The following is a 22,379-nucleotide window of genomic DNA, read 5'->3' on the forward strand; positions in this document are numbered from 1 at the left end:
GCCTGTGACAGCGTCCCAGCTCTCAAAGAGATGCAGGGTAAGGTGGGACAGGAAACCTGACCACAGGTGAGGAGGCTCGGAGGCAGAGAGCTGCAGTGTGCACCCAAGGTCACACAGGTGGCCAGCAGTGGAGTTTGGGGTTCTCTCTCTTTCATTCTGGAGGCAACACACTGGGACACTCAGGGTCCACATTGGCCACTGTTGCTTCTTTTGTGAGATCTGAAAGAGCCCCGCAGGGCCTCCCAATGCTCTTGACACAGAGCCCAGAGACAGAAAGCCACCCCTGTTGGGGACAGCATACCTATCACCTCTCAGGTTTCTGTCTTGGGTCTGACCCCATACCAGAGGGGCTAGATGGCTCACAAGGAGGTGCCTGCAGTTCCAGCTGCATGACCTTGGGTGATGGCTCACCTGAGACCTAGGGACACTATGATAATTGCACAAAAGTAGTGTGCACAGGGCAAAGAGCTCTGCAGATGCTAGTGGGTGTGACATTTACTCACATTCCCACTAAGGCTGGGTGACGGGCTCCCACCAAGTGGGGGGGGCAGGCTGTGGAGGGGTGGATGTCTCAGGCTTTGCACACTAAATCACAGGTAGCTTTTCTGTCCTCAACTGGACAGAACTTGGAGGCTACTGAAGGAATTCTGGCTCTCAGATGTCACATGTCAGTGGGCTGGTTTCCTGGTTCCAGAAAGGGCTGGTGGGCTTTCTGGGCTGCTGGTGGTCTGACCAATGGGCAGCCACTGCACCTACCCCCTCCTCTGTCTCCTTTCCTACTTCAGGCAGCTTTCTCTGCAGACCATCAATCACCACAGATGGCCCTGATCAGTCCAATCACAGCTCTCCTGGAACATGGGCTGACCCGCCCCTCAGGCGTTCAGGAAGCGGAGGTGGCCACTCAGGATCCAGTGTCCTTCTGGCCTCGCCTCGCAGTCAGTTCCCCAGGGGCTCTTCCCAGAGCTCACAGGGCCACCTTTGCTTCTTGAAGCTGAGAGGGCAACACAGTGGTCTGCAGAGTTACAGCTGCTATGCCCACTGCTGTCCTACATGTGTCTCTGGCATTCACCTGTGGGCACATTCCAGGGCACTGTGTTGACAGGCATTTGGATGCCGTGCACCTGTCACCTGCACTCCTGGGGGAGCCCTCACATGGGTATATAGCACACTATGATAGCTGCTGCGGGTCCCTGTGTGTGTGTGTGAAGGCTGCATGCATGTGGGGGCAGGCTATACTCACTGGGGTGTGCATACTGCATTTAGAACAGGGTCTTAAGAAGCCAGGGATGTGCCTTGTGTGTACAGGAGCCAGAGTGCATTTGTTGGTACAGGCATTATGTGTTTACATGTATGACCTGAACACGTATGATGCACTCCTTGTGGGTTCTGTATTGACTCGTGTGTACGCTGGAGTGAATCTATGCACAGGCATGCACCCTTGCAAACGGACTAGGTTGGGAAGGTGGATAAATGGAAGGCCATTAGTATCCTCTCCTAGTCCTCCTATTCTGCGGACACCCCAGACCGCAGCCCCTCCTTGCCACTGCTCCTTCAAGGAAGTTACCAGGCGGAAGCCCCAAGCTCAAAGGCCTGCGCTCCAAGCCCCCTCCTACTGCACACGTCAAAAGAGAATTTCTCCGGATGGCAACCGCCGCTCTGGGAAATGCCCCAAACGTCAGCTCTGCCTCCTCCTAGCGATGTGGAGAGCCATGCCCGGTGGAGGGGAGCCCCTTCTACACTGCTAAGGCACAGCTTCGCAATGAGACCCTCTACTCTGAGCTCTGCTGGTGACTGGCCTACTCATTTACCCTTCTGAAGGTCGAGCCAGGCTCAACCTTTGAGGGGACCTCCCTTGATGGGGGTCGGCCAGCTGCAGGGTCCCCTCCCCACTTAGTATGCGGAGCAGAGGTCAGCTCCTTGGCTAAAAGGGGGTGGCTGGCAGCACCTGACGACTAAAGGAGAGAGGTTTGATCCTGCAGGGAGGAGCCCCAGGTGTCTCAGTACTCAGAGGGGCCACCTAGGCTAGCAGGCTGATGAGGAGCTGGGCTTCCGGGCTTAAAGTGCCAACTCCACCATCCATCTAGCATGACTGCTGCAAAATGGCCTGGCCACCCACTCCTGCCCCTGCCTGCCATGGAGGGGACTTGGGACACATCCCTGCCACCACCTGCCTGGCTCTCCTCATCCAGTAGATCCCTGTATACAGCAGCCCACCGTCAAAGAGACCCTTCATAGGGGCCTCCCCTTGCCTCTTTCCTGGGACACCTTCCAGTACTCTATGTCTCCCAGGGACCAGGCTCAAGGGGAGACTGGTGTTCCTGCTGACCGGCTGCCACCACTAGCCCTTGCATAACATCCTGGGGGCATGTGCAGTCTGGAGGCCACCAGCATCCACCTGAGACCCTGCATCCCCTCTTGCGGGGCTCTTTGGTCCCGTCCCCAGCCCCCACCCCAGCCCCTCACCCTGGAGTGTCCCTCAGCCCGGGCTCCCAAGCATTCCAGGCTGCCTCCAGATAAACAAGCCAAGCTCCTACCACCCCCCTCCTCCCGCCGCCACCATCAGCACTGGGGGAAAAAAAACGGCAAATGCAATCAAATCAAATCAAAATAGGTGAGGGAGGAAGGGGAGAGCGGGACCGGGCGCTTTTTATTTTTTATTTTCTCATGCTTGGATGAGGGGAGAGATGCCGGTTACTTACTTGGCTAAGGCAATCGCCAGCGATCGGTTCGGGTTCCAGGCGGGCAGCCCGTAATCGCGGTGCGGCAGCTGGCGCCGCGCTGAGCCCAGCCCGCGCGCCCGGTCCCTGCGCAGACTGTACCATCGCGCCTGAGGCTGGGGGGGCGCGGCCGCCGGGGGAGGGGCGCGAGCGCGGACGGAACCACCCTGCGCCTGGGAGCGCGGCTGTGGGCATCGCTCCCACGGGACGCATCCGCGGCCGCCCGCAGAGCCCTAGGGAGAGGCTCGTTCCCCTCGCACAGGAGGCCGTGTCAAGGGCACACGAAGGGAAGGGTCAGAGCCCAGCCCCGGACGAGCAAGGGGGCGGTGAGAGCAAAGGAAGAGGCATTGCTTTTACGTGCCTTCCCAAAGTCACTTCCTACTTTGTTAGATAGGGTCGGGGTTCCAGGCTTCCTGGATGTAGACAGGACGGCACTATACCTGGGAACAAGACTGCACAAGGGAGGACACCTAATGCCTGTGGTGACAGGATCTTTGAAGCTGACTCCCCAGCCAGCTGCCGGATGTTACTATCTATACTCTTCTGCTACCCGACAAAGCTGCCTGGGTGTGCCCACCTGCCCCAGGGTGGGGATGGGCTTAGTCAGGAGAAACCTCGATGAGGCCATCTCTCTACCGGAGTATTGGCACATTCCCAGTATCTGCCAGGGTATCTGTAATGAGTTGGGGGCGACCACTCTGGAGGCTAACCTCGTCTGTGGACTCCAGAGTGATTCCATTTTGGAGTCCGAGGGAAAGGACACCCCCACCCAGCTGCTCACTTCCTCTTCCCTCACCTCACAGGGCAGACCTGTGGACTCGTTAATCCCAGACAGGTGGGCCGGATTAGCCGGGTGAGGGGGTCTCACTGAATGAGGTGTGTCCTCACTTCCTCCACTGGCTGAGGTGCCCCTGTAACCATGCCTCCCCACACCTCAGGAGTGGGCATCCTGCTTGGAAGTGTGCATAGCCTATAGAAGGACCTTCAAGGCCAGCGTGTTGGAACACTTGTCAGCCTGAGTGGGTGCAGGAGGGGCAAGGCAAGGTGAGAGAAGAGCTCCTAGAACCAGTTCCAGACAAAAGCTGTCTCCTTTCCCACCCCCTACCTCTGCCCACCTAGGAGCCACCCGCCTTTCTGAGAGTCCTGTTGCTGCTCCATCTCCGCCTGGCACGGAATATCAATTTGTCTCGTTAAGCTGAAAGTCTGCACTGCACCAAAATCAGAACCCGCCACGCAGAGGGGCCAAGGAGGGAGAGAGCCAGAGCAGAGCCCAAGGCAGGGAGGGCCCTTAAGCAGGGCCACACCACCATCACCAACACTATTCTTCTTCCTCTAGACTGCTCAGAGGGTCCCATCTACCCCAGCCAAGCAGAGGTGTTCTCTCTCTCTCTCTCTCTCTCTCTCTCTCTCTCTCTCTCTCTCTCTCTCTCTCTCTCTCTCCTCTCTCTTCTCTCTCTCTCTCTCTCTTTCTCTCGTGTGTGTGTGTGTGTGTGTGTGTGTGTGTGTGTGTGTGTGTGTGTGTGTGTGTGTGTATACAGGGATGGGATGCCAAGACACCACGCATGTCCAGGTCTGGTAACACCTTCCTAGGACTCCCATTGAGCAGCCCTGGGCCCCATGAGAGTGAGTCTTGCCTCATGTCAATAGACCAGGGCTGGGCACCCTCAAAACAGCCTCATTTCTGCTACCTCTTGAAGCTGTAAGATGGGAATACCACCCCTCCTGGGGGTATTCTGGTCACACCTTGGTAAGACTTCCAAGTCAACATGGTCCCTATGTATCCCTTCCCCAACACCAAGGTCCAAGCTGGGAGGCTATAGGTCACCCTGCCCCCACCAGGCTAGAGAAGCCATTAAGGTCCAATGGCTCAGTGAGGCAGGCCCAGAGGGCATCAGGTAAGAGAACTCTGCAGCCCTCTGTGAGTATAGGAGTCTGCCACTGTGCCTCCCTGCCTCTGGGGCAAGTCATTTTCCCTAGCGAAAAGAGAACCCTGGCAGGGGTAGGGGGGACTGGCTAGGAGCCACCGATTTCCACAGTTATATCCTTTCCTATGTTAAAGAACGACCAGCAGACCAGGAAACCACAGCTCCTCGTACCCTAGGGGCTACTGTGAACCCTTAGAGGAGAAAACTGGGTGTGGCTGTCAGGGGGATAAGCTACACAGTCACCTGGATAGAATGCCCCTGTGACTGAGGTTGTGTGTCCCAAGCCCAGACTGCCTACAGGTAGGGGGATGACCCACGGGGCCTCCAGTACTTGTCTACCTCGAAGGACTGATCCTGGACTGCCCAGTGACCTCCATGGAGATATACTGGCTTCATTCACAGACACCAAGACTTCCAACTCTGAATCAGTCACAGATTTTGCTTCTTGGAGTCCAAGACCAGCATCTAACAGAAATGGACTCAAATAGCCATCTCCTTGGCAAGCCAGGCTCGGTGTCCATCCATCTCTGAGTCTACATCCCAGTGGCTTCTAGGCCCATGGGTTTCTGCTCATCCTGCAAAGCCACACTCGGCTGCTTCTTTGTCAGACAATCTTACTTCATCCCACAGACTCGGCTCATGCCTCTGTCTCATCTCTGACCATATCGTGCTGGTTGTGATGGTCTACAGGTCTGTGCCTCTCACTGGGCTGTGTCTGTATCAGATGGGTCCCTCAGGCCCCATATGCTAGGTGCCAGCATGTTATAGATGCAATAAAGGCCTGGATGAATCACTGCTGTGTGATTTTGGCACCAAGCACCAGACCCAGCAAGACCCTTGGGAACTGAACCTCTTAGAGTACAATGGTGCAGGCTGAGGCTCTAAGAGAAAAGCTACAAATGCTTCTTTTCCTAACCATGTCCTTGAGGGTAGGAGGTAGCCACAGATACCCATCTGCTCCTGCCCTGGACCTTCGGCCACCTCTCCTGGCTATGGCTACTTTTAGGTCACTGTGTTGCCCTGGGGCTGGGGTCTGGGCAAGCTGGGGCATTGAGCAATCAGATAAACAAGGCACCTACCTGTGTTGCAACCCTGGGAGGTTGGACATGACTTGAGGGCCGCCCACAGGGAATAGGGCACATGGATAGGTAACCAGCTGAGAGTGTCACCAACAGTTTTTCATCTAGTCTGAGTTGGCTCATGGTGGACTAACCAGGTCTGAGGGTCAGGGACAGGGCAGAAGTGAGAAGTAGGAAGGTTAGGAGAGCAGCGGATGACTCCAGGGTTTGCTTAGTTATGCTGGGAATCTAGGACCAGAGCAAGGGGTGAATGGGGGAGAGCCACTTTGCCAAGATCAGTCTGCTGGAGTCACAAGCCAATGGACTCTTCCCTAGGTCACTGGCTTTCCATGAAGAGATAGGAGGTACCCTTGAGGCCCCTGGGCAGGGATCTCAGGGCCACTCTGGTAACATGGCCACTGTCACCAAGAACATCTGTATCCTAGGAGAGAAGTTCCTTCCCAAGGCCTCTTCTGTGCCTGTCTCTGACCTCTACAACTACATGTGGGCCCATTTTACAGAAGAGACAATGGAGTCCTGGGCATCTGGGGACCCAGTAAGAAGTAGAGACAGAAAGTAGACCCAAAGCCAGAACCTACACGTGTCCCACTGGGGTCCCAAGCCTTGCCCTCTGATCCTACTAGAAGCTTCTTAAGTCTGAGGCAACAGCCAGGGAGTCTGCAGTTGATACCCCTGAGTGGATCAGAATGTATATCCAAGAGTTCATGAGGCCTGGTTCTTCCAAGATCTCCTCAGCTATACCACAGCCTATACCTACCCTCCTGTCACCACTTTCTCCAAAGCCCTGCAAGCGCTGGAGCTGGATCATGTCCTCCAGACCCGAGTCCCAAAACTAGCTCACTTTGCCTTCCAGGTGATCTTGAGCAAGCAACTCAACATCTCTGGGTCTCAGATGGCTCAACTCCACAGTAGGGAATAATGCTAGCTACTGGGTAGTGGTGTCAGTCAAGGGAGAACGGCAGTTAACAGACTGAACACAGAACTTGGAGGTCCCTGAGAAACACCCATGGAAATATGAGATGTGGGGTCTCTTGCATCCCCTTTCCCTGGTAGAACACATTCTTAGATTCTTCCATAGGGGAGAAGTTGGTAATCCCACCCAGGCCCCCAGTTCCTGGCTTTTGCTTTTAGATCCCTCCATGGGAGGGTGTGAATCTGGCTACTGGTGATCTCCAGTGACTGCCATGGACAGTCATTGACAACCTATTCACCAGTGCCTTAGGTGCAACACCTAGACACTGTGAAACCCTGGGAGGTGGGTCCTTGCCATAGCCCTATTTTACAGATAAGAAAACCAAGGCAGAGTGAGCTGGAGTAATGAGTCAAAGCCACAGAGACTGGGGACACTGGGACCCAAAAAGCACAGCCCAGGTGAACCCAGCCTGGGGAGCTCACCAAGGTGCCTTTGACTTGCCTGACTTTTGGGGGCGGGCAGAGCTGAGACCTTACTGGGCTTTGAGCTCACAAAGCAATGGAGCCAAGGAGGCCACACAGGAGGGACTACTGTAGAGCTGGGATGGAGGCCCCCCATGGATGAAGCATCTCAGGCCAGGCTGGCCCCACCTTGTCACTGCGCACAGCCACTTCCCAGCCATTCCCTTGCCCTATGACCTTGATGTTTTTGGTCTCTGCCTGGTCTAGTCTCCTGTCTACCCACCCACCCCCTGCACCCCTGCACCCCTGCACCCCTGTTCTAACTCCCCTTACTCTCTGGCTCCACACCCAGCCTCTTTGCTCCCCAAACACATCCTTCCCACCCCCTGCCTGGACAACTCCTACTCATCCCTCAGGAGTCCTCTCCAACGGCCCCTCTTGCAAGAGTACTCCCTGCATTTCTCTCCGTTAGCTGGCCTTCCTATGTTCATGGGTTCATCATCCTAATGTACTCCTGGGGACAGGAAACTGGGTCTCATTTGCCCACGGCAATCGTGATAATAGACACAAAGCCTCAACGGTTATTGATTGAATTAGTGAGTGAGAGTTTGTTGACTAAAAAACGCAATCCCTGGAAAAAGGTCTGACAGATGTTTGCCTTTCTTGGTGACTCTGGAAATGTTCTTTGAACTGGGGCTCTAGTGTAGGAAACTTGCCAATGAATGGGGTTCCCTCTGCGTGCCAAGTTTGGAAAGGATAGAGGGAAACCCCTAAGGGCACTCAGGGGCCCCTTTTTAGAGATGCCTTAATGGGGTCAGGAAGCTTGAGCTCTTGTCTCTAAAAGTCCCATCAGCCACAGATTATAGTCAGTTCTTTGGGTGGTTCAGTCAATGAGGACGTCAGTTCTCACCAAATAAAAGGCTCTGTGCTGGTTACTCAAGTGAAGTCCACCGGACTTCGGTCCTCCGGAAGGGTTGGCTTCCTGAAGATAGAGAGTGGGAAGGTGGGAACAGACAGGATGGGTGTGATGAACCTTGGACGGCAGGAGGAGGAGGAGGAGGAAGGGAACTGGTCATGTGTCAGGCCCTTCCCTGTGGGATTGCAACACACCAGTTATCATTAGTGCTCATCACTGTGGCAGGAACGTTTGGGATTGTCAACCTAGAGCCGAGGAACAAACCCAGAGGTGGTGTGTGGCTTGCCCAGCTGTGTGGCACACTGTGGCAGATTGGACTACAGCCTTCCTTGTCTGGGACCTCTCTGCTCTCTTCAACGGTGGAGGGTGTGGGACATGGAAGAAACTGGGGTTACCTGAGGCAGAATGGTAACAGGTGAGATGGATGGAACTGGCTGCTGAGTGTTGGAGACCCATGGGTAAGAAATTAGGGTGGATGGGGTGTCTGTGTCAAATGGTGGTTGCATAGTAACCTCTCTCTGGTGCTTTCTGAGTGCTAACACACATGCTTCTACACACACTTCTGGGAACATACCTATGTGTGCACACGCACACACACACACACACACACACACACACACACACACACACATAGCAGCAGCAGCAGCAGCAGCCGCCGCCGCCGCTGCCACTGCCCCAGTTTATCTCTACACTGCTTTATTTTATTGATGGAGGAACAGGGTGGAGTGAGTGTGGGGACCCTAAGCCCAGGATTCTATAGATGGGACCAGAACCAGAAATTAGATCCTTCTGGGCTCCCATCCTATGGCTGGGTGGCTCACTCTTCCCCAGGGGGCAGCCCTTCCCTGCTGTTCAGACCTTCTGTGGACTTTCAGGGGACCCTTTATCCTTCAGGTCTCCATGGTACCCTTGGATGACCAGGGAGCTTATATGGGCACTAAGAGAACAGGGCTGGAGCTGACCTGGCCCAGAGCTCCTGGAGGACTGATTGTGTGGCTCTGGATAAGCCCTCCACCTCTCTGGTCCCAGCTTTCTTTCCAAATGAGAAGTAGAGTTCCACAGAGTTCCCACTTCTCCATTTGCTCACAGACTCAGTATCCACCACATCTGCTTCCCAGATGCTGGGAATTCCTTGGGTGTGGAGGGCACCAGGATGCAGGAGAGTGAGACAGGGCATAGATTGTTGACACAGCATCCGACCTCTGGGGGGAGGGCAGAAGGACTCAGTGGCTTCCCTGCAGGGCTATGACTAAGCATAAGATGTGGGATCAGGGGCTGGGTGTTCCAGGCAACTGGAGCAGCCAGTGCAAAGGTCCTGTGGCTGGAAAGCACCATGTGACTCTGAGGCATGGGAAAGGAAGGCTGAAGGACTGGAGGGCAGAGCAATGGTATGGGACAGCCTTGTGACTGCTCTTCAGGTGCCCATCCTTATCCTGGGAATGGGAACCAGAGAAAGGCTACCAAAGGAAAATGAGGCTGGGGTCTGTGCTGCTGTGGATAACCCACTGTCTCCTCAGCAACCACTTCATATCTAGTAGCCAACCCTGCTAGCTTCTCAGTGAGCCAAAGGGGCCTGTGGACAACAGTAGAAACACTAATGGCCGTGCCCAGAGTGTGGAGGTGGGGAGACTGTAGGAGACATGAATATGTGGGAAGTGAGCTGTGAGTAGGACTCTCTAGTCTAGGTACAATGTCCCCCAGTGCAGTTTGGACTGGCTCCCATGGTGGCCCTGCTGACACCAGCCTCAAGGAAGCCAGGACAGTTGCTTAGTCTAACTGAGAGTTGACCTGGTTAGAAGCATCACTTCATCCTGGTTCTCCTAAAACCTTCCCCCCTGGGCCCTTCAAGGAAATGTGAGGAAACTCCATTATGCAGATGGTCAGATAGGGGCTCATGGAGATCAGGGCATTCAAGTCTGCCCAGCATAGTTAGATGTGGGCTGAGTGAGGAGTCCCACACTTCTCCATACTATAGATCTAGGAGAGGTTTGGCTCCTTCAGATGTTCTGCAAGTGGCCTTGGGGAGCAGAGAGGAACAGAGAGGCAGGAGGAGGACCAGAGCTGGGTCTTCTGCACTGGTTGCTCACAAGAGCTGAGCTGGGTGATACTGATGGAGCCTCACTGGTTTCTTTGTCTCTACCAGGTCTCATATGCCTTCCCTAGAGCTGGCTGGGAATTCCTTGTGAGAACTGTGTAGAGCTGGTTCACATGGACACACTGTTCTGCTCCCCCCTTGACCCAGTCTTTCCCTCTTACAGTCTGGGAGTCTGAGGCCAAGCAGGGGCTACTTCCCTTGAGTCACATCAAAGCTAAGGATAGGGGTATAGGGTCTACTCTATGAGGGAACCCAAGCATCCCATAAGGCCACCTTGCTTGAAGCTCATCTTTACTAACCATTGCTCTCCAAGAAGATCTGCACCAGTGAGGTAAGGGCAGGACAGCCTGTTTGAGTGCAGGCTGCTGTCACCATCAGCAGGCAGCCCAGGAGGCATGAGTGAGCCATGTGTATACATATGGTATATAATAGGTACTCAGAAAAATTCATCTCATGTCTCCATCTCCACTCTGCCAAAGAAACATCTTGGATTCATGTGGCAGCTGGTCTTTGATTTCAAACCAAATGAGATCTAACCCAAAGTTAACACTGGCTTTGTGTTTCAGCATCAATTAAGTACCTACTGTATGCCTAATGGTACGGGCATTGTCTTCTGGAAGTAGGGCTTATAAATGACTAGGTAACAAAGAAGGAAAGGAGGGAGTCTGGAATTCCAGAGGAGGTGCTGAGGGTGCCTCTGTCCAGGAGTAGGGAGAGTTTCTCTCTTCCCTCTCCTACGGCACTTTAAGCACACAGAGACTACCTAGAGCTGGGAACTATCTCTTCCATGGCTTGATGGGAGCTCTCAGCTGCCCCACAGAAGAACCCATATGTCATCCCCCAAGAAGCATCTAGCCCCAACTCGATTCCCAGAACAGTGCTGGCTGGAGGCCATACAGGTTCACTCTAGAGAAACAGCATTGGTGTGTGCAGAGCTCAGCTCAAATCTGGACTCTGCCATGCATTGGCTCTATGGTGCTGGGCAAGTCACTCTACCTGTCTGAGCCCCATTTCTTTATCAGTTGTGCGAAGGAACATCCGTCTTAGAGTCTATCCTGGGAATGAACTGAGACTAGAACTAGAATATTGTCCCTGCTAGATATGGCATGCACAGCCTTCTCTGGGACACACAGGTCCCGTGCTGCATGGCAGGACTTAGAGGCAGTCTTGCCCAGTGGGACCCCGGAGTTGCTTGTACAGTTCCCGAGAGCCAGTAGTACCTGCCTGTGACTTCACGAGAGCTTAGACCCTGTTCAGGTGGGGAGCAAGGCCCACAAAGGTGACACCTAGGTACCAGTGGCGTGTGGCAACTGGGCTTGGCCTCCATATTCTCGACTGGTTCCTTCCATTTACTCCAGCTTTGGGCTTTGATAGCAGCTGGGGGACCTCCTGCCTTGCTTCTTGATGGTTGACACTCCATCCAAGACTTTCAGGTGACACTGGTGAAGGACTGCCCTAAGTTAGCCAGTGAAGGCCTCTCTCTTTCTCTTCTCTCCACATTCCCCGATTTGTCCCTGAGCCCAAAGCCTCTGCCTTTTCCTCTTGCTTCTAGAGCACTGAGGGTCCCTTATTTAAATTCCCCAGTGTCCCCACAACATGAGATACCCATCGTCTTGGTCTCTCCATGCCTTGTTCCCTTTCCTATGGTTCACAAGCCTTCTGGCCCTGGAGTGGGTTCTAATCCAGAGCCTTCCTCTCTGGCATTGGCCGTAGCTGCCTCTTGGAGCAAGGTGTAACAGGGAGATGGTGTTCTCTGTAAGGCAAGGTGGCACCATGAGTTCTGTGCCTTGGCTGTAGACCACTGTCTTTCCCTGTTTTACCTTCTGTAAAATGGAGGGGAGGGGCTTGCAAGATGGTTGAGTGGTAAAGGCATTTGGTGATAAACATAATGAACTGAGTTCAACTCCTGGGAGCCACATGGTGGAAGGAAGGAGCCAACTCCTGCAGGTTGTCCTTGCCCCCCTCAAGAAATGATAAATAATAAATAAATAAATAAATAAATAAATAAATAAATAAATGAATAAATAAATGTGTTGTAATAAAGACATTTAAAATGGGGGCAAGGAGTCCTATTTTGTGGAGCTGCACAGAGATCTTGAGACATCTGCGGCTGGGTTTGGGGTGGAGAGCACACTGAAGAGCTGCTGGGCTACTCTGAAGGGCAAGGCTGTAGTCTACAGATAATTTAAGATGCGTTTTGGGAAAACACATACACATACACGCCACACACCACACACACACACACACACACACACACAGACACACACATACACACACACACCACCACCACCACCACCACCACCACCACCACCACCACCACCACCACCACCACGGGAATGTCATTTACAGTCAGCTCCCATGCAGGGCTCTCACTCCTTGCCTGCTCTGCTAAAAATAGCAATTTACAAAGGGCACGACTACTCCGCCTACCCAAGGTGGCTACAGGGGTTAAGACCGAATCTCCTTCCATGAAGCCAAACCCATCTTCTTGATATGCCCCAGAGCCTTGGCTTTCCTCACCCTGGCTGTGACCATGGCCATGGAGGAGTTGAGAGAGGCTAGGGAGAAGCCTGGCCTGCACCCCTGGGGCTTACACTCTGAGTGTCCTTCAGACACTGGTAATGACAGCAGTGTGGATGAGGCTGCCACTCCGAGGCACTATCTGCAGAGCGCTGGTGACAGCTCAGAGGGCATCAGGTAGAGTGAACACATGGCGTCCTCAAGAGTGGCAGGGGAAGGAAGATTGATGCACACTGATAGACATGGGTGCTCCAGAGGAAAGACCAGGTATCCTCAGTAGTCTATTTGTGGCTCCAAGGCTCCAAGACTTGCTTTGTGATGTGGTAGTTGGATGGGGGCTGAGGGGATGGTCACTGTCATGGCCAGGGCCCCAGGTTCTATCCCCAGCTTTCTTTGGCTGATTGGCAGCATAAAAAACCAAGACCAAATCCACCAATAAACAAGGCCCGCAGTGGATGATAATGTTATGTGGTCATACACACTGGAAGAGGGGGAGGCATGACCAGCGGCAGGTATAGAAGGAAGGTGTGTGGAGCTGGGGTAGCATTCACAGAAGGCACCTAGAGAGGGTGCCATTCCACAGCAGAATCTCTAAACATCTTTACAGCCTACGGGGAATTAGTCTTGTGACAATTTATGTCCCCCCCAATCCTTGGTTTCCAGGGTACTGGTACTAGATGATGACAGACCACTTAGCACAGTGGTTCTCAACCTTCCTAAGGCTGTGACCCTTTAATATAGTTTCTCATGCTGTGGTGACCCCAACCATAAAATTATTTTTGCAGTTACTTCATAACTATAATTTTGCTACTGTTATGAATCATAATGAAAACATCTGTGTTTTCCCACGATTTTAGGCAACTCATGTGGAAAGGTCATTAGATCCACAGAAGGGTCTTGACTCACAGGTTGAGAACCATTGACTCAGGTGGTAGGGGCTTGTGGGAGGTCCTTCAGGGCTTGCCCTTGGGGGGGATGTGCCCCTACCCACTTTCTTTGGTTGACTGGCAGTGAAGTAAAGGTTTTATTTAGCCATCACGGGTTCTCACTGAGATGTGCCACCTCACCACAGGCACTCCATCATGGGTTGAAACCTCCAAACCCATGAGCCCCGTTCATGGCTACCTCATAAGGCGATTGCAGGAAACATTTTGTTATAGTGACAGAAATCTGAGTGTGGCTGGCCTTCTGTGTCCTTGGATCCCCATACCTCAGATCCCACCAAACACAATTGGGAATAGCTTAAGAAGTGCATCTGTGCTGGGAAATGTTTACACGACAGATGGATGTCTTAGGTGTTATAAGTCATAATAGAATCTATCTGAAGTATGTGGGGAGGGTGTGTGTAGGTTCCACGAGGTCCCTACCACTAGCCACACTTTCCACTGTGGCTTCAGCAGCCTTGGGGGTCCCAGGGCCCTCCCTTCTCAGATCTCCGAGATCTGAGCATGGATCTTGCCTAGCATGGTATAGTAAGCAGACCGATGGAACAACATGCTGTCCATCCCTTGGGAAACTTGGCTGAGACCCCGGCTGGAGGGTGGGCTTCTTGGAACTGATTTAGGCTGTGGAGAGATTTTCAGAGGCTAGAAAGAGCAGTAGGGTCACCTAAAGGCTGTGTGTGTGTGTGTGTGTGTGTGTGTGTGTATGTATGAGTGTGTGTGTGTGTGTGTGTGTGTGTGTATGTATGAGTGTGTGTGTGTGTGTGTGTGTGTGTGTGTGTGTGGTGACTCTGGGAGTGAGGGCAGTATGGGGTCACCCGGCATAGTCTTCCTCCCTAGCTTCAGGTCTTGGCTATCTCTGCACTCAGGGATAGCAGCTCCCTATAAGGCTTTTCTAACTAAGCACCACCCCAGCGTCCTGACCTCAATGACTAACACACATTCTTGGCCTAGTTAGAAAGCCCCTCGCCTCTCATATTTATAGCACCTCCCCATACCACTTATGCCTCAGAGGGAGGCCCAGCCCTGTTTAGGAACCTGCCCCTCTCAGACAGGGTCTTGCTGTATAGCCCAGGATGACCCTGAATTCATGCCCCTCCTGCTGTCTTCCAAGTGCTGGGCTCACAGGTGTGCACCATCACACCCAGTCAAGGACCTCTTCCCATCATGCCTCCCTGCCCTGATCCACTCTTTCCTGAAGGTGTTGTTAGACCCTCCTCTTTGGGGATAGGAGTAGGGTAGGGATGTCACAGGGGTGGCACGGACAAGCGACGCCCTTATCAAATTGCAAAGGTTAAGGTTTGGGATCACCAAGTGTTCATGGGTCCTGGTTCTAAGGACTTGGCCTGAGCAAGTTCATCTGGCTCTTGCAAATGACCCACCAGGCGATGGAGAAAACTGAAGCACAGAAAGGTTTAAACAGCTTGCCGGAGGCCACGTAGCACCTAACTCTAGAGTCGATTGATTCTCCTGGGTCCTGGACTAAACATAGTGCATAGACCATAGATCCTCATGCAAGTGGACGTCTCTTATTCATTTCCTGGCCTGAGGATCACTCACCATCTCTAGTAGAGTGGCAGGGGTGGGAGTAGATGGGAATAGGTGGCTACTCATGAACCCAGCCTGCTGGGCACATTAGTTCTCATTTTCAGATGGGCTTCCTGGAGGAGGAGGCACTTGTCTGTATAACACAATGACATTCTTGTTATCACTATCCTCAGAGAGAAGGTTCTGACTCCTCATGCTTAGACCCCTCAAGGAAGTTCCCAGGCCTGTGGCTGATACCTGCAGGCAGAGCAGGGTACAAGTCACAGACGGGGCACATAGGGCAAGCACCTTTACAAAGGGAATAGAGGCCCAGGAAAGGGCATTATGTATGTAGTCTCTGTAGGTGGGTGACAGTGGATGGGACCATGATGACAGTGGTGGTGGTGGGGGCTTAATCCCTTGTTCCATTTCAAACTCTGCTTACTCTCATACCAACCAGTTCTTTTCTTTTTCTTTAAAACTTCTTTTTAGCTTTATTTATTTCATGGGTACACGTGTTTGCCTGCATCTATGCCCCCTATGCACTGCAAGTGTCTGTGGAGGCCAGAAGAGGGTGTTAGATCCCCTGAAAAAAATCTAGTTACAGCGTGGGTGCTGCTGTCATGAGTGCTGGGAATGGAACCTGTGTCCTCTGGAAGAGCAGCCAGTTCTCTTAGCTATGGAGCCGTCCCTCCCAAAACCCACAATCCCATATGCCTTTTCAAGGATTGGTTTGAGGACTTTGAGTCACCTGTGCCTTGATCACTTCCAGTTCCAAAGGCTGGCAAGAGAGCCACCACCCTACTACTGCCTGGGGTTTTGTTCTGTGTAGTTCTGTGCCAGGCATGGTACACGCTTGCTCATTCAACAACCGTGTGCTTGTCACCTGCTCCACGATAGCCATCAGCAGCCTCTTTAAGAGTGGAGTCCTGGCTGGGAGCATTCTGCGTGAGCATAAAAGGACTGGTACTAGATGCGGGGTCTGTGAACGTGGGGGCAATCCTCCCTAGAATTCGTCACCCGCTGCCTCTCCTTGCACACATTCCTTGACTACCCAGATCGAGCCACAGGCCCATGTCTGGGGCTCACATCTACATTGGTACCCTGACACGGTACAAGAGCAGTTTGAACACTGTCTTGTCTTTCTGTGCCTTTTAACTAAGCCCTGGGAGCTAAATCCTAACCTCAGCCTCAGAGGAAGCTACAGGCCAGCCACTTTCGGCATCCCAGAATGAAGAAGGGAGGTGTCAGGCTGCCGGCTGTGTCCTTAGCCAGGAAATTGATGGGCGACCCCGATTTAATTAGCTTTTCCTTGTGATGATTTGGAGAAGGTTGTAATTAGCTTGGGGGCCCAGAGGGAGAGGCCTGGGTGGTGGAGCCGGGTAGGAGCAGGTGGCAAAGGAAGGTGTGGGCTGGATTGAAGAGTGGACCCCAGTTTTTCCAAGTAAGGTAGGTCAAAGAACCTGGCGACTTGTGGGAAGCAAGTCCCCTGCAGGTAGACCTGGTTGGGGTAGCTGTGGGCTCTTGGCTGGCCTTTGTGGGGAGTTTGGGGGGGGTCACATTGGATCAAGTTACATATGTCTGTAGCCTCCCCAGGACACATAGCATGGTGGCCTAGAGTGTGGCATTTAGGCTACATTATGACAGATAAACCTTTGGAAGCCCCTGTAGATGGCTGAGGACATTCCCCATGACACCATGCTAATGAAAAGGGGGACTCTGATTCTAGTTCGAAGGAGGAATATCCCAGGGTAAGCTCTGCACTGCATGTTGGGTTAGTAGCCATTAGCCAGACACTGGTTGAGGGTTTGCCCAAGACCCTGGCCAGTCTGAGCCTGCAAGGCAGCGAGTCCAGGTGGGTGGGGCTGTAGTTTGAAGACGGCTTGCTCCTGTTCTTGCTGGTCCATACAATGTGGCAGGTGGAATCTAATGGAAAGTGCTGGGTCACAGGAGTGGGGTCCCAAAGTAAGCCTCAGTGCCAGGGTGGCTCACCTCCAGGGTGGGCACTTTGTCACCCGAGAGCTAAAGTCACTGGGGTACCAGCTCTAGAAAACCAGCTTTGGTGCCACACCAGCATTTGCTCCTGCATCTTGCAGATCTTCACCGTGTGTCAGAGACCATTTGTCATTTTGCCTTTCCCAGAGCCCCACAGGAGACAGTGTTGTTCTGCCCATTGATTGAAGAAGAAACTGAGGGGCAGAGAGGAGGGGTCATGCCCAAGACACCAGCTAGGGCGGGCTAGCTGGATTTGAACCTGGGAGCTGTGGTAGCAGACCTCCCTGTTCTTGTACACTTTTCTGGGGGCAAAACATGAGAATTAGGGGATGGGCAGAACAGGAAATGTGGGGGCTAAACTCAGCTCTGTGGCCGTAGGCTGGGTGGCCGCTGTGAGCCAGGCCTTCCAGATTCAGAGGCCTTGCCTGTCCCCAGCCACATATTTTCTGTTGGCTTTCCCGACCAGTTCTTTCTTCCCGATTTCTCAGTTGAGCTGCTCCCTGGTGTCCCTTACTAGGTTTCTACCTTGTGCCTGCCTGCATCCAGGTTGCCCAAGCCTGGGACCTGGACCTGTTTTCACACATGCTTGCATATCTGGCCACCATTTCTCAATTGCTTATCCTTCTCATCATAACAACCTCAGAGAGGTTATGCAGTTGGCTCAGGGTCACACAGCTAGGACATAAAAGACATGGAATTTATCCTGTATCTCTTAAGTCCCTAGCCCGAGGTCCTCTCTGATACCTTGCCACCTCATGACTGTCATGTCTACATGTCTTCTGTCTCATGGTCATTGTGACATAAGGCCCTTGCTTGGTGGTAGCCCTTGTTGAAGCCAGCACTGCACTTTACCGGCTCCAGGGAGGAGATCAATCTGGAAACAATCCAAGAAAAAGATGTGGCCGACTTAAGCTCTGCAGCTCTTGCTTGCAAAACATAGTGAAGCCCAAACAGAAGTAAGCCTGAGAAGGTCTCAACCCAACACTGCCTGCTGGTCAACTCGCAGCTCAACAGCACAATATAGCAGCCTCCCACAGAGAGAGCAACAGAGTCACATCTTGGGTACCAGAGATCATCAGATGTACCGGATCCTTCCTAGCCCCTCCTTCTCTTCATCTGCCAGGATGCTGCTGCTGACTTTCTAGGCTTGCTCTGAGTGCAAGCATGATATAGGAAGGTCTAGAACAGGACTTGACACAAGAGAGGTGTGCCCTAGATGGAAGATGAAGCCAAGCTTTCAAAGGGAAGGTTACAAACATGCATGAAGGGAGGGTAGAAAAGTTGGTGTGGAGAGTCTCAAAAGGGCTGGTGCAATGGCAGGGGCTGGTGATCACACGAGGTGAGTTCCCTCATCTTCATCCCTGCCTATGTTGTGTTATATTATCCTCATCCCGAGGCAAGAACTACTTCAGTATCTGTTTTATAGGTGAGAAAATGGAAGTGCCAGCAGGTTAAATGGGAACCAAGAGGTAAGTTTTCAATGAAAGGGGAAAAGCAACTGGAAGGTCGCCTAGGACCCACCTGTCAATTAACTGGCTCCCTAACTTCCGCTCTTCTTCCTCTGTCTTCTCAGCCAATATTAACAGTTCCTCCCTGCCAGGCCGCTTTGGCCAGTGTTGATTGTGGATATGGTGAGATTGGGACCCCTGTGATTCTGGTTACCAACTTGCCACACCAGGGCTGGGGTGCTAAAATCCCTGATAGGATTCTGGAAGGGGTAGATGTCCTGCCTTCCCATCCAGCACCCCCTACCTGATGCACCTGTCACTGGCTGATGTGACATCAAACTCAGAACTCTGAACCAAGGGGAAAATTCCACTGAACCCTCTCCTTCTTGCCCAGGTGGTCTGGTTACAGGGAAGCTTGCGTGACCTAGGATGGGCAGAGGGCGTGAAGACATTTCCTACTGGCTCCACTGATCTGTCACACACAGTGAGGTGCACACATTTCTCTCCGAACCTCAGTTTCCCCTTTTCTCTCTGCCATGGCACAAAATGAGAGAAAGCAAATTGGCAGAGCCAGGCTGGAGTAGCAACCACAAATGGCCCGTTTGCAAGAACAGCTTAAAATACATTTGTTTGTTTTGCTTGGAGCTTAAAATAAAATTGAATTAAATGCCAATGTTGAAAAATTGGAGGACCGTGCCTAGGAATTCAGAGTGCTGGCTTCTCCCAGGATGCTGAGGCTGTCTACCCTGGAAGCTGGCTGGGGGTAAGAGGAGGCCACAGGGATGGACGGCTATTCTCTCGGGTCCACTCCAGCCTTCCTTCAGGCAGAGCATCTACCTGGACACGGGATGTGGAGAGATGATACTGCCTGGGCCTCTCTTCTGATTGTGGGTGCCCCTTCCCATTTGCACAACAAACATTCATCCCAACAAGGCTTATTCAAGAGCAGCAGGAGGAACACTAGGCACTGTGTACCCTATACCGACCCATATGGGGTTCCTGACCCTTGTGAAGTGAGCAGCACCTGGGTATCACATAGGGATCATGGATGGGGACACTGGGGCACAGACAGGCTAACTCACTTCTTGAGGTCACATGACCAGCAAGTGGGAGGAGGATTGGGATGTGGATGCCAGCAGCCTGTCACTCTTAAATATATGTCACACCAAAGAACAGTGCTCCCCTTTTCTGGGGCAGGCACTCCCAAGGCTCACCCTCCCCTTCTCAGCTGGATTACTTCTCTCCCTCACACACCCATCGACTCTTGCTGTCTCCTTAGCAACAGAGGTGCAGGTACCACCCCACCCCATCCGAAGGCGGGGAAACTGAGGCACAGAGAGGTTTAAAGGGACTTGTTCTTGCAGCATGGCCAGAGTAGCGGAGCGGCAGAGCCAGGGCGTGGCCTTGGATCCCTAGCTTTTGTGGCTGAGCTCTTGGTAGCCTGGAACTCCTGTGTGCTCACAGCTAGTCAGTTGGCATCCTTCCTCGTCCACCCATCTGACACTCAAGTGTATCCCAGACCGGCCACTCGACACCAGACATAGTGACATAGAGACACCTCTAGTGGCTCCTGGACGCAACTGCATGGAACCCAACTGGAGGGGAAGGTGACACACATCCCCAGAATATGCCTGGTGGGTCTGGGGCCAGGCAGAGAATTGGCTTCCAAGCCACTGCCCTGGGGAGCTCAGGAGGCTGAGGCAGAGGGAAACCGATGTGCTTGGCCATTTGTTTCAGGATGACCATGAGAAGCAGCTGTGGATCAGGAGATCCCTGCCCCATTCTTCCCTCAGCCATCACAGCAAGGACCAGCCTTCTGGCTTGAAGTCCTGAGCAAGTGCTCCTTCTGCCCATGCCTCAGTTTCCCTCTCTGTAGGAAAGAGGTGCCACACCAGCAGAAGATGCAAACTGGCAGCCCTAATGCCTCATTAAATATTTAATTTATATTTAAAGTGTGTGTGTGTGTGTGTGTGTGTGTGTGTGTGTGTGTGTGTGCCTGTGTGGGGGATGTGCATGTGAGTTGTGCTTGTAGAGGCCAGGTGAGGGCACTGGATCCTCTGGAGCTAGAGTTAGAGGTCATGTGGGTTGTGGAAACCCTACCTTGGTCCTCTGGAAGAGCAGCAAGGGCTCTTAACCACTGAGCCATCTTGCCAGCCCCTGCAGGGCATATTTCTACATACACCTTTATTGTTGTTGAAGTAGAACAATGTTAAATTTGGCCCAGATGCCATGAAGATGACATGGAGGCGATGCCCCCCACCTCCACTTTCCACAATAGCAAGGCAAACATCTCAAAAGGAAACAGTTGTCTATATGCTAACACCCACAGCACTGCTCACCCCTTCTAAATCGCTTTCTTTTACCTACTAATGCCCAGTTCTGGGCAGCTCCAGGGCCCTCCACTCCCTTATATTTTGTCTCTTCTGCTTCTTAGGCTCCTCATAGCTGTGGCAGTTGCATAGAAAATTCAAAAATCCAATTAAGATATTTCAGAGGGAAAGCACCAGCTACCAGAAACGGGCTGGCTCCTATGCTAACTTCACAGTCAGTGACCAAGTGCTGGTTAAAGGTTAGCACGTTTACTCACGGAACACAAATATTCATGTCACACCTCTGAAGAGCCCAATGCTGCGCGATCTCCAGTTTGCCAGTGTCCCCCCATCCCCAAATCCCTATTGCCTCCACCCAGCTCCAACATCATCCCATATCACTAGCTTGACACCCATAGTCTCCCTGCTGCAAACAGCAGGCCCCCTCTGCTTTACTCATGTGTGAGATGGACATCATAGTGCCTTCTACCAGATCAGCTGAGGCCGAGGTGAACTGAGATATGCACAGAAGGTCCTTAGCAGGGTGCTGGGGGCATTCAAGCCCAGGGACCATTCTCTTGTTGCTGGTAGTGTGGAAAGGAGTGTTAAGGTCCCCTCTCCTTAAAGCAAACCCAGCCTTCTTTCCTTGCCTTTTCTGCCTGCTTTGTGTTCCTGTCGATTAGGGGAAGCCAGAGAGATAGAGACAAGCTTGCTAAGTTATGTCCTACCTGTCTATGAAGCAGAACTATAGAACCCTATGGAAGCCCCTGTCCTGTGCTAAACCCAGAATATTTTGGTATAATTTGGGGCTCCAGCTCTCCTTTGGAATACCAGGTGATCTGTGGTACACAGACAGATAAGCTATGCCCCATCTACACCCATTTCTCAGGAACTTTGGCTGAGAGTCCTTGGGGAGAGGGCTGCAGAGTTCTTGGGTATCATGGATACCGTGGAGACAGGGTGAAACCCCATCCTAGGTTCTGCAGGTCCAGCCTCTGAGGGAATGCCGTCTTCCTCTGCATGACACCCCTAGACTATCAGATATGTTAGATTTGCTCAGAAACAAGGAGGTCATGAGGGATTTGTCTCCAAGGGTTGACTGAACCTCTTGCAAGGGTTATACCAAGTGTTTTAGCAGGACAAACAGTCACCTGAAACAGGTGACAAGGCTAAGAGGTGGAAAGGGAAACAGGGACTGGGCAGGGCTGTGTGCTGTCTGCTCTCTGGCTCTTCTAGTTTTCCTTTCCCAAATGACAGTTACAAGGGCCAGCAGTGACAAGAGTGATAGTAGTGGTGGTAGCAAAAGTAGCTGACACTCAAGGAGTAGGACCAGCTCTTCATGCACATGGTCTGCCTGTGCTTATAAGCACCCACGCAGCAGTCCCATCCCAGTGCCCATTGTGCACGTGAGACAGATAGTATTGGTGGTAGGGAGCTAACCTGAGACATGCTAGCTAGAAGACTCAGTCTCTAGTGTGACTGGTTCCGGGTGCGAAACCGTACCCCAAGCCTCTTCTGCAGTCACCCACGAAG

General features: G+C 52.7%; 1 protein-coding gene across 18 annotated transcripts in view; it reads right to left on the reverse strand.

The window, feature by feature from the left end:
* Atp2b2 (ATPase plasma membrane Ca2+ transporting 2) overlaps nucleotides 1-22,379 on the reverse strand; it is a 313,371-nt gene that overhangs the window by 153,267 nt on the left and 137,725 nt on the right. For 8 of the 18 annotated variants that reach the window (XM_087655838.1, XM_087655842.1, XM_087655844.1 and 5 more), the window contains exon 1: nucleotides 2,700-2,775. The gene's annotated coding sequence lies outside the window, so the exon portion shown is untranslated. 18 annotated transcript variants of the gene reach the window in all.

The sequence above is a fragment of the Rattus norvegicus genome, chromosome 4 (assembly GCF_021556685.1).
Source record: "Rattus norvegicus strain SHRSP/BbbUtx chromosome 4, alternate assembly SHRSP_T2T, whole genome shotgun sequence".
Classification (NCBI taxonomy): domain Eukaryota; kingdom Metazoa; phylum Chordata; class Mammalia; order Rodentia; family Muridae; genus Rattus; species Rattus norvegicus.